We start from the raw sequence: 11,939 nt of genomic DNA, 5'->3' as shown, positions 1-11,939 counted from the left end.
ACGCTACCGGGGCCTCAAGCACCCGTCGGCACGTGCCGTCCCGTCAACGCGTCGCGAGCACACCATCGGCCCCGTCGGTGCTACCGGCTCGGTTAAGCACCTGTCGTCCCGTTCCATCCCATCAACGCGTCTGTGCACCCGTCGGTCCGTGCCGTTCGGTCAACGCGTTCCAAGCACACCCTCGGCCCCCGTTCGTGCTACTGGGGCCTCAAGCACCTGTCGGTATGTGCCGTCCTGTCAACGCGTCCCGAGCACACCGTCGGTCCCATCGGTGCTACCGGTTCAGTTTAGGGCCCGTGGTCCTGTTCCGTCTTGTCAACGCATCCATGCACCCGTCGGCCCACGCAGTCACGTCAACGCGTCTCAAGCAACCCCGTCGGCCCCGTCTGCGCTACCGGGGCCTCAAGCACACGTCGGCCCGCGTCGTCGCGTCAACGCGTCGTGAGCACACCGTCGGCCCCGTCCGCGCTATCGGGCCTCAAGCATACGTCGGCCCGCTCCATCTTGTCCAACGCGTCCTGCGCACCCTGTCAGCCCCGTCTACGCTACCGGCTCGGTTAAGCACCCATCGTCCCGTTCCGTCTCGTCAACGCATCCGTGCACCCGTCTGCCGGCGTCATTCTATCAACGCGTCTCGAGCACATCGTTGGCCCTGTCCGCACTACCGGCTCGGTTAAGCACCCGTCGTCCCGTTCCGTCTCGTCAACGCGTCCGTGCACCCGTTGGCCCGCGCCGACCCGGGAACGTATCCCGAGCAGACCGTCGGCCCCGTCCGCGCTACCGGCTCAGTTAAGCACCGGTCGTCCCGCGCCGTCCCGTCAACGCGTCTCGAGCACACCGTCGGCCCCGTCCGCGCTACCGGGGCCTCAAGCACCCGTCAGCCCGCACCCCCGTCAACGCGTCCGGAGCACACCGTCGACCCCGTCCGCGCTACCGGCTCGGTTAAGCACCCGTCGTCCTGTCTATCCCGTCAACGCGTCCGGAGCACACCGTCGACCCCGTCCGCGCTATCGGCTCGGTTAAGCACCCGTCGTCCTGTCTATCCCGTCCACGCATTGGCCCGCGCCATCCCATCAACGCGTCCCGAGCACACCGTCAGCCCCGTCCACGCTACCGGCTCGGTTAAGCACCCGTCCTTTCGGCCCGTCCCGTCAACGCGTCCCGAGCACACCGTCGGCCCCGTCCACGCTACCGGCTCGGTTAAGCACCCGTCGTCTCGTTCCGTCCCGTCAACGCGTCCGTGCATCCGTCGGCCCGCCCCGTCCCGTCAACGTGTCCCCAGCACACCGTCGGCCCCGTCCGCGCTACCAGGGCCTCATGCACCTGTCGGCCCGCGCCGTCACGTCAACACGTCGTAAGCACACCGTCGACCCCGTCCGCGCTACCGGCTCAGTTAAGCACCCGTCGTCCCGTTCCGTCCCGTCAACGTGTTCGTGCACCCATCGGCCCGCGTCGTCCCGTCAACGCGTCCCGAGCACACCGTCAGCCCCGTCCACGCTACCGGCTTGATTAAGCACCCGTCGTCCCGTTCCGTCCTGTCAACGCGTCCCGAGCACACCATTGGCCTCGTCGACGCTACCGGGGCCTACCGCACTCGTCGGCCCGACCCGTCCCGAGCACACCGTCGGCCCCATCCGCGCTGTCAGGACCTCAAGCACCCGTCGGCACGTGCCATCCCGTCGACGCGTCTTGAGCACACTGTCGGCCCCGTCTGCCCTGTCGGGACCTCAAGCACCCGTGGGCACGTGCCGTCCCGTCGACGCGTCCCGAGCACACCGTCGGCCTCGTCGGTGCTACAGGCTCCGTACTGCACCTGTCGCCCCATTCCGTCCCGTCAACGCGTCCATGCATGACGTTGGCCCCTCGTCAACGCTCCTTGCTCCACGACGAGTTGCCCCTTCCCACCACCTTTTCCCCGTCGGCCCGTCAATGCGTCTCGAGCCCTGGCACCAGGCCGTGCCGTCGGCCGTTCGCGTCCTCTCTCTCCTTCTTGGCAAGCCTTCCCCCCGGAAGGGTGTTTCCCCCCGTTTGCCCGTGCGTGGGGTTGAAACGCGCCGTGTGGTTTCTTGGGACCACAGGGTTCATGGGCGCCGTGGGGTTTTTCCGGACCGCGGGGTTCATGTCTGGCCGTGGGGTTCAGCGCCCTGGACCGCGGGGTTCACGGTTGGGATTTCTATCCGGGTTGCCATGGTGCTTGTGGGGTTTGCCGGCCCGCACCGCATTTTTGCAACTATAAGGGTAGTGGTGCGAAGTTGAGATGGGAACGGGGCGGAACACGGAGCGAGAGATGGGTGAGGTGAGGCGACGAGTTTCCCGCACCCCTCTTGTGACGTTGGGATGCAATCCCCCCCTCGGGCGAGTGCCAAGGCTACCTTCCGCCGACGGTCTTGGCTACTTTCAGGCCGTTTTCGGGTCTTGCGGGGCTCGGCGCGCTCGAGGGTGGTGGTGCATGGCCGTTCTTAGTTGGTGGAGTGATTTGTCTGGTTAATTCCGTTAACGAACGAGACCTCAGCCCGCTAACTAGTTACATGAAGGATCCTCTTCATGGCCAACTTCTTAGAGGGACTATGGCCGTCTAGGCCATGGAAGTTTGAGGCAATAACAGGTCTATGATGCCCTTAGATGTTCTAGTCCGCACGCGCGCTACACTGATGAATTCAATGAGTTTACCACCTGGGCCGATAGGCCCGGGTAATCTTTTGAAATTTCATCGTGATGGGATAGATCATTGCAATTATTGATCTTCAAAGAGAAATTCCTAGTAAGCGTGAGTCATCAGATCGCGTTGACTACGTCCCTACCCTTTGTACACACCGCCCGTCGCTCCTACCGATTGAATGAGCCTCTTCCACAAGGATGGATCCACACAGCCTCGCATTGTCATAAATTGGCCAGAACCCGTCTTACAAAGAGGAAACGCACTCTATAGTATGATCTAGACACCAGACCTACAATCCTCTCACGCCTTATGAATTTGAGATGACCCCTAAAAGGTGGGATTAGATTCAACAGGATGCCATTTACAGACTCATCCAGAAGGACAATGTAGGCACTGGGACTTTTGAGGAACCTTCACAGAAGAAGGGCAAGAGGAAGCGGGTTCAAAGGAAGGATACTGGGTAGTTCCATCTCAGAATCAGACAGTGGATTTTTTTAGTAAGTCACTTGGATCTCCTTGGCTAGGCACCCCTGGAATTACAATTAGAGGGATGTCAAGCACTCAACAAGCATGACGTATGGCATAAAGCCATACCGAAATAATACTATCATGAGGAACATTGGCCAAACTCATGAGGAACATAGGCCAACTCAGCAACACCAAATCAAAATCAAGTTGTGGATTTTTCAGAAATTTATGAGTTATACCAAAATTCAAGAAAGGGGGGAAGGATGTAGAAGGCGCGTATAGTCCTAGCACGCGGGAACTGTCCCTTAGAAGACCAACCAGCGGGAGCCAACCACACTGGCAGTAATTTCCATAGGTAGTTATTGCAATAGCTCCTGAGAGCTATAAATAGGGCCCATTACTTTGTAATTGGGCTTCTTAGCTGTTTTGAACTTCGGCTTTAGCTTTCTAAGCATTTTGGGGTTTGCGAGCTCTTTGCCTCTAGTCTCACTCTGTAATCATTACTTCTGTAATCATCTGAGCTTAAACCCATTATACAGTGTATTGGTTGTCCTTGAGCTATTAATCTGAATCTACAAATACTCTTTCTAGTCTTTCATTTATGTCTCTCGTTCCAGCATCACATTCCAATTCAGTTATCTATTTCAATTCAGTCATGCTCTATCCCAGTCTCACTAACTGAATTGATGACATAACCAGTATCTCTAAATTCTAACATCGAAATCAGTTGTCTGAAGAAACAAGCTCCAATTCCAATGATAGATGGAATGCTTCTAAGAGAAGTGCTTCTAGATAGCTCTTAGCATATTCTACTACCGTAGTTGCTGAATTAGATGAAAGTACAATACCCATTGATATCCTCTCTAGTGGATTGCCTAAGGACCTAGTAAGGTGGCAAAAGATTCACGTCTTTTAGTCAACTATGTTATACTTGATTTTTTGGTTCATTTTTGTTACTATAACATTAATTTCACTATTCTAAGAAGAATGTTTCTTGTTGAGATCATGTATGCAAAGCAATGAGATGGATTATTTAGATGCTGTATTTTTTGTGATTTTTGAAAATATATTTAACTAAGGAAAAAGGTGATATCCTTTGCTCTTTAATAGGATATGAAGAAATTGATAGACAGTGCCAGATCTTGTATGAGAGCATGAAGGGGTTGGATCCCAATGGTTAAGACCTGATTATACTCCTAGTCTATAGTTCCCTTCGTAGTGAAATATATTCAAGAATTTTTGACACAGCACCACTAAGAGCAAGGAAAGTGGTGGATGTAACTGGCACTGCAAAGGCATCGTTTAACCATTGATGGGATCTTCTATGTAGTCAATGCGGGTTTTACTAACCAGAATGTCTATAATCCCAATCTTGGGTTAGATTCACTTTCTCAAGCTTTAGCAAAGCAAAGACGAGGATGATTAAGGAGAACAAGACTAGGAAAGTGTTTTCGCTCGTACATGGGAGACAAGTAGAGGAATGAAATGTTACCAACAATTGCGGCTGAAATTCCTTGGAATGCTAGAATCTCGTGTTGTTGTGAAAGCCCCACGTGATGAGAAAACACTACTTATAGCTAAGGAAAAATGAGGGGGCGGGACTTCGCTTGAGGTCACATAGAGTGCACACTCTCCCATCATTTTTATGTAGGCCATTGTGACTATTTATCATCTTTTGGTGTTGTATCAATGGGTTGCATGCTTCCTACTTACCATGCCAAATCATAAAACAATTCTAATAGATATTACAAGTGATAAAATCATGAGGCATGCAAAATAACCTCTAATAGTAAAAAGTGATAAATCACGAGACCTGTCTCACCAAGAATACGAGACTATGGTATAACTTAAGGAAAATGATCAAAATACCCTCTAATTTCCAAAATACCCTTCAAATTTCCAAAATACCCTTCAAATTTCAATTCGGCATACCCTATGATTAAAGTTGTCCATATAATGACATCACGAGTTTGCATCTCCTTAAACACGAGATGCGCTTTCGAGAGAGAGAGAGAGAGAGAGAGATACGAGCACATAGTTTGCCTTCCCATAGAGCATTGCGCAAGGGATCTTCCTCTGTCCCTGCACCCGTTCTCATGCATCGTAGACCCAAAAATATATATCTCTCTTTTTTATCTACTCTTGATGAGAAACACGTTTCTCTCTCTCTCTCTCTCTCTCTCTCTCTCTCTCCCCCTCCACGTCACTAGCATAGCTTTTTCCGAGGGTCTCTATTGAGATGCCCCTTAATTAAGCACTTCAAACAAAATTGGGCATGCCTACTTAGCCGGATGTGAATAGATTTACTAGTCTTTGTAATGAGTGGCATTTAGTCACACCAATCAATAAAAAAATTGCGTTTAGCCAAAACATCTTTCTAATGCATGTCTCCAAAAACTCTATCTTTATAAATCTTAATGATGAGTGTCTGTTTGACAAGCAACATGCTTGGGCTATGTGAGGAGGTTATAAGTTACCAACCTCCGAAAGTACCAATATTTGTGGGGAAGAATAGGAAAAATGCTAGTGTTGACATGCATTAGGTCTCCTTAATCTCAAAAAAAAGTCTTCCAAAAAATATTAAGTGACTAAGTGAAGGGTGAGTTTAGGAAATGAAAAGATAGATTAAGATGGAAATGTGAAAGACATACTAAGGTGGAAAGTCAAAATACCTTTTGTGTCCTTATAAAGATGTGGTCTACTTCACATTGTATATTTTTATTTTTCTTCCCTTTAAAGTTCTCTCTCTCTCTCTCTCTCTCTCTCTCTCTCTCTCTCACACACACACACACACACACACACACACTGTTGTATCTGTCTTTCTCATATCTAACTAATATTGTTGTAAATATATGTACTTTATCATTTCCCGTTGTTGCGTGCTATAGATTAGTGCATTATTTTTGTTATCATTGAGGGAATCTTTGAATTAAGAATACCTTTACGGACATCCACTATGGTTCAACCCTTGAGATACGTGGGTGTGGGTGAGTGGGAGCATTCTCGTAAAACTAGTTGAAGCAAAGCTTCGAATGACTTTTTTTTTATAAGAATACCTTTAAATTCTTTTGAAGCCAGTAGAGCCATTTGAGGTGTCCTTGTGTCAGATATGTTCTATAAAAGAGAGAGAGTTATTAGGAATTGACGACTTAAGAAAGTGCATGATTCCACTCTTTCTTCTAGGATTAGGTTTAGGGTGAATTACAGGTAACGTGGCCTTTTTTTTTGCTATAGGCTTTGATCATGAACTCGATTCTTCGTAACAAACATAGTGGTCATCTTTGGTGAAGAGGGCAATGGAGGCATACCCTCCAAAAAGTAAATAGCTCCACTCTCAAAAGGCACATATATATTTGGAACATCTTCTAATATTGTGTAAGTATTGTTTTGTGATTTGCTAAAAAGTGTACTCTTACTAGGCTTGGTGTATACTCGATTCAACAAAGATTAATACTCTCTTTGAGAGATAATGGCAAAATCTACAAATTATCAATCTCGGGCTCATGAAATGATTCCCTTCACGAGGATTCCTAGTGCAATATTCAAATGCCAAAGTTTACCCAAGATGCATAGATAGCTCACTTGGTGAGACCTTTGTGATGTAATTTCAAAGTTGAGGGTTCAAGGCTCACTAGTTGTGTTCTCTTGGGTGTATCCTCCTTCCCCATGGGGGTTGTTCACATGGTTGCCCCTCAAGGTGTAATGTATAGCAAGGCGCAATTGTAAATACATGAGTTTCTCCCTACTCACTTCCCACACTCAAAGGGTAAGCAAATGGCAAAGTTTTATTCAATCTATAAAATCCTCCTTGAAACTGGAACTGTCCGATCTTTGAGAACACTATGGAAGTTGCTAAGTTCACAAGATAATACAAGAATGAAAGGGGACTACCATCACCATTGGGGAACATATGGACTCTGATGAGTGGAACATAACCATGGGTGTGGTAATGATTGAACTAAATGGGTGTTGATGAGGACCCATCCATTATTGTGGGTTGTGATCCATTATCATATCTACGATCATTTGAAGATGTCATGGCTCGTGACAAGCATGGTAGGAATTTGTAATTCTATGCTGTCGCTAATATAATCCACTCACCATTGTGAGTTTTGGGGGAGAAAGAAAAATCCTCCCAAAAAATAGGAGTATTTGGGTTTATCTTAGCACATTAAAAAAAACCTTAATCTTGTGTAAGATTAAAGCTTGCATTTTGAGTTTGAATTTGAATACTCTTTTTGCAGCAAGAGTGTCTTGAGGACAAAAGGTTGAGGCAAATCATCGATAATGTCTTTATAACTTCATTGATTAAACAATTTCTCCCATTGTACGATTACAAAGAAAGGTGAGTAGAAGAATCACCACTCTATTGCTTGAGGTTTCATGCATCCGTGGCTTGATACAAGCACACATTTGATTGTAATTTATTATTTTGTTTTTTAATATATATCCACTCACAATTGCTATAAGAGGAAAATTCTAGAACCACTAGCATTACCACGGATAAACACTAGGTTGGTAACCTAACATGACGTAAAAGTGTCCTTTTTAGGGTTTAGGAAAAACTCCACCACTCCTAAAAGTGGGCTCCATGTTCAAAATCCTTCTTTGAGCATAGTCACAAGACCCATTAGCTTTATGGAAAATTTAAAAAGGGTCAAAACATTAGTGACATGGAAGTAGTAAGCTCTCAAAGTAGTAAGCTCTCAAAACATTAGTGACATGGAAGTAGTAAGCTCTCAAAGTAGGTGCATGTCTACACATCACAAAAAATATGGAAGCACATCACAAAAAATATGGAAGCACCTCTGTGTGACACTTGGGGCTCCCAAATAAAAATTGGTTTACACATGGGTCAAAGCATATATAGGTGGTACCACTTTTGGGTGTTTTGGACACTACTTCAATTAGTACTTTGGGACCCCCATTTTCACGTTTCATACAAAATATCACCTATCATATTATATATCAGTAGATAGCTCTTCTTAAGGAGAATCTAAAAGTATCAGGGGTGCCAATTTTTAAGTAAATTTGTGAAAGTTTTACCGGTCCCCACTTTTTGCAAGTGGTAACACCAAAAGGTGCAAAACGTGGTACCACCTAAACATGCTTTGAGCCACATTTTGGAAATTTTCTAGAAAATTATCATAGTATAGATCTCAAATAGACGAGTAGTTGTAACCCAAAAAAATCATTTACAAGGTCTACATTTTATGGAAATTAGCATGTATTTTGGCAGTTTAGGGTATAGCGGCATGCAGGGTTGCAAATTTCAATAGTAGTGGACAACTTGCTACATAATGCATTGTGTGAATATCATAACTCCTATAAGAATGTTTCTAACAACCACTTATTGCCAAAACTCTTTGAAAATGAGGGGTATAACATCAATGAGAAGGCACTTCAAATGCAAAATTTAGTGCTATACAGTAGACCATGCCATGGGATGACAAGAAGACCCTTCTTAAACCGCATCCCTTATATCAAAGAAGGATATATCGTCCATGAGTACGAGATGTGATGATTAGTTTATGCATACCAACATTTAAAACATCATTCAATAGCTAATTTTTCCCACTTCTTGTAGTGCATACCGGTGCGATGGTTTACCCAGATAGAAATGGAACTAAGTGTAACATTTTAAGATGAATCTACAACCAAAAGAAAATGATTGTGGAGGAAGCGCAAGCCGAGGCGAAGGAAAGAATGGAGAAAAGAAAACTACTGCGTCAGAAACAGCGCAATGAAGGAACAATACGAATAAACACAGTCAATATAACAGAAATGGATAATGACAAAGAAGAACCCATCATTGAATGCAAAGTAGGAACCAACCAAATCAAAGCCAGAGCACTATTGGATTCAGGAGCTCAAGCTAACCTACTTTCACTCAGTTTGTATAGACAATTGACAAATGACACTAAACTACAAACTGCCAAGCAAGAGTTAAAGAGTTACTCTGAGAATTCAATCAAAACTGTCGGATGCACAGTTTTACATATACAGATTAACCAATATGTGTATCCTCATATGTTTTACGTGGTTGAAGACCAAGCTACACAACAACCATTATTGCTAGGACAACCATGGCAGAAACAATACAATGCAATGATTGACTGGAGTTCTAAATCAGTGCTTATCAAATACGAAGGTGAAAGCCAATCAGTTAAGTTCACCAAAGGAGAAGAGCCAACTCCAAAGGACGAATCCAAAGACAAAGGTAAACAACAACCAGAGAAAAAGAAGAAGCAATGGCAACCAAAAGTTTCTACACAACCGGATTGCTCTTCGACGAGAAATTCTCAACAGTGGATAAGGAAGACAAACAATAATATAACAGCTCAACCTTGGAAAAAAACGGAGTCAAAGTTGGTATGGAGACCAAAAAAGGTTGTGCCAGAGAACACAAAGGTGGAAAACAGAGTCTTCAATTCCAGACAACAGAGTGATTCCAGACAATCAAGGACAGTGAAACAGATCTGGATTCCAAAGAAATTCATGACGGCACAAAGCCATAGCAAGCAAATTTGGATCCCAAAGATTTGTAAACAGGAACTCCCTTCAGTACAATCAACAGAAACTCCTAGGTATTTCAAGCCGAGGAAATCAACACAAAGGACAAAGCAGGTTTGGGTCGCAAAGAGTTTGTGGCAAGCACAAGCGAAGCGGAAGCATATTTGGATTGTGCAAAAGAACAACAAGGTAAAGATGAATCCATCTACTGATTCTACTACCGAAGTATCACCAACCCAAAACCCGACCACCAATCCTTCAATCAAACAAAGAGCAGCTTTACTGGAAAGAATGTCGTATCATCGCTCTGCAATTGCATTGGGAACTTATGACCAAAACAACTACAATGCTTCGCCCACAGACACTTCGTAGTCATCCGGGAGGACTCAGACTAGGAGGGGGGGAGGTATACAGGTATACAGGAGTTACAAAGCAGCTACAAGCGCCAAAAACAAAGAAAAACAAAAATGATATTACAAGGGCAGTGTTTTACATGATTTTGCAATTTTTATGTTTGATTGCGGATATTGATAATATTTATGCCCTTATATACCTTGTTTTGCAACAAGAAGAGATCAAATGATGAATTTGGGTCTCTAGACGTGTAAATATCACTAAATAAGAGTGTTTTTGGAGCTAAAAAGTGGAAAAAAGTGGTAATCCAAGTCCAAAAATCACAAATAAGTGTATATTCATATACACAGGGTTACCAGCTATTTATCATGTATGTTTGGAATTTTTTGGCTTCAATTTGCTATTTTCCTTTATTTTTTATGATTTTCTTAATAAAAGTAAAAGAAAAATAAAAAGCAGGTGAAATGAGATCGGAAAAAAGAAAAGAATAGACGATGATGGTCCTAATGACAAGGGCAACCCATGGTAAAAATTGGGTATAATTCTGAAAAAGTTGCGGAAAGCCCGAAATGACAGAATTTTGGCAAAGTGGACAGATTTCTCAGAAACAGGTCAAACGGAGTCCAAATTGAGAAATTTCAAATCCTAAAGTGCATTTCACGACGAGATAGGAGCACATGTCAAATTTGGTAACAAGTGATCCGGGAAGCCCGAAGTTAAGTATTTTTCACATCACTTTCAAGCTCATTTCCACTATTACCTTCTTGGAGAGAGCAAAGAGCACACAGGAGCATCCGACCTTCTACCGCCTTCTACGACTGCTACGAGAGCTCAAAGGACACCAGACATGAGAGGTAGACTCGTTGCCATAAGCTTTTGATGCTTATCGTTAACTTTTGTCGCGAAAACTGACCAAAACCAAGAAACAAGAGCAGACGGGGAATGGGGAAGAACGCTAGGTAGGGGCACAACCGCCTAACCAAACCTTGCAAGAACTTAGAGGTGGGTTACCCTAGCATAGAAGATGGGTTTCTAACACTCAAAGCTCGAGAAAGAACGACTTGAAAAACCCTAGGTCAACAGGGCCTGCAAGAGGCAAACAGGAAAAAGTTGTCGAAACGACATAAAACTTCTCAGGAAGCTTAACAACATCGAGGGCAATGCAACCATGGAGTATCTCCGGGTTTGGATCACCAAAAGTAGGTCGGAACAACCAATTCGGCTGCGGACACACAAAGCGTCATTTTGGCATAACAGCTAAAATTGACGACCAAATGACATGAAACTTCACAAGCAGCTTCAAATATACATGGATGACTTATGTTTGCAAGCAAAACCCAAAAGAAAGCTGATTCACTTACCGATGGTGAAAAAGACGCTTTCGGGCAACCAAATGGAGAACGATGGAGAACGGGGAGCCAAAGTCAAGTTCAACCAAATAGGTGGCTTCACAACATATCCAATGAGCTGGAAATGCAACTCTCGAGAAGAAAAGTTGAAGAAATTCAACTCCAAGGCAAAAAGACGACTTCGGAGACTGAAATGCCTATAAGGGGGCTTTTTAGCTAAACTGATGACTTTTTAAGTTGAAAACTAGTTAGCAGGGCTTAGGGCACTAGCACAAAGCATTCTTTGCACAAAAAGACCAACATTTCAAGAAAAGAAATCATACGCGTATGATGTCTCACAGCATGATTGTCACATCCATTTCAACATTTGAGTGCATAGCCTCATTCCACATGTTAATCACATCCTATGAACCAAGGATCATGAGAATTGGAGTTAGAAAACCCAAGGAAAACCAAAAAGACGCAAAGTAGGCCATAAAATTTATTTTTGGTCCTAATTTTGTCAAAATAACTCCAAACTCATTGAAACTTTGTGGGATTGTTGATTAACACATCTACAAGCCATCTGGAACCAAAAAGCACCATTTTGACACAAA

This window comes from Adiantum capillus-veneris, chromosome 2 (assembly GCF_014529385.1).
Source record: "Adiantum capillus-veneris isolate H3 chromosome 2, ASM1452938v2, whole genome shotgun sequence".
Taxonomy (NCBI): domain Eukaryota; kingdom Viridiplantae; phylum Streptophyta; class Polypodiopsida; order Polypodiales; family Pteridaceae; genus Adiantum; species Adiantum capillus-veneris.
The sequence above is the reverse complement of the archived record's forward strand: the minus strand, read 5'-3'. Positions refer to the sequence as shown.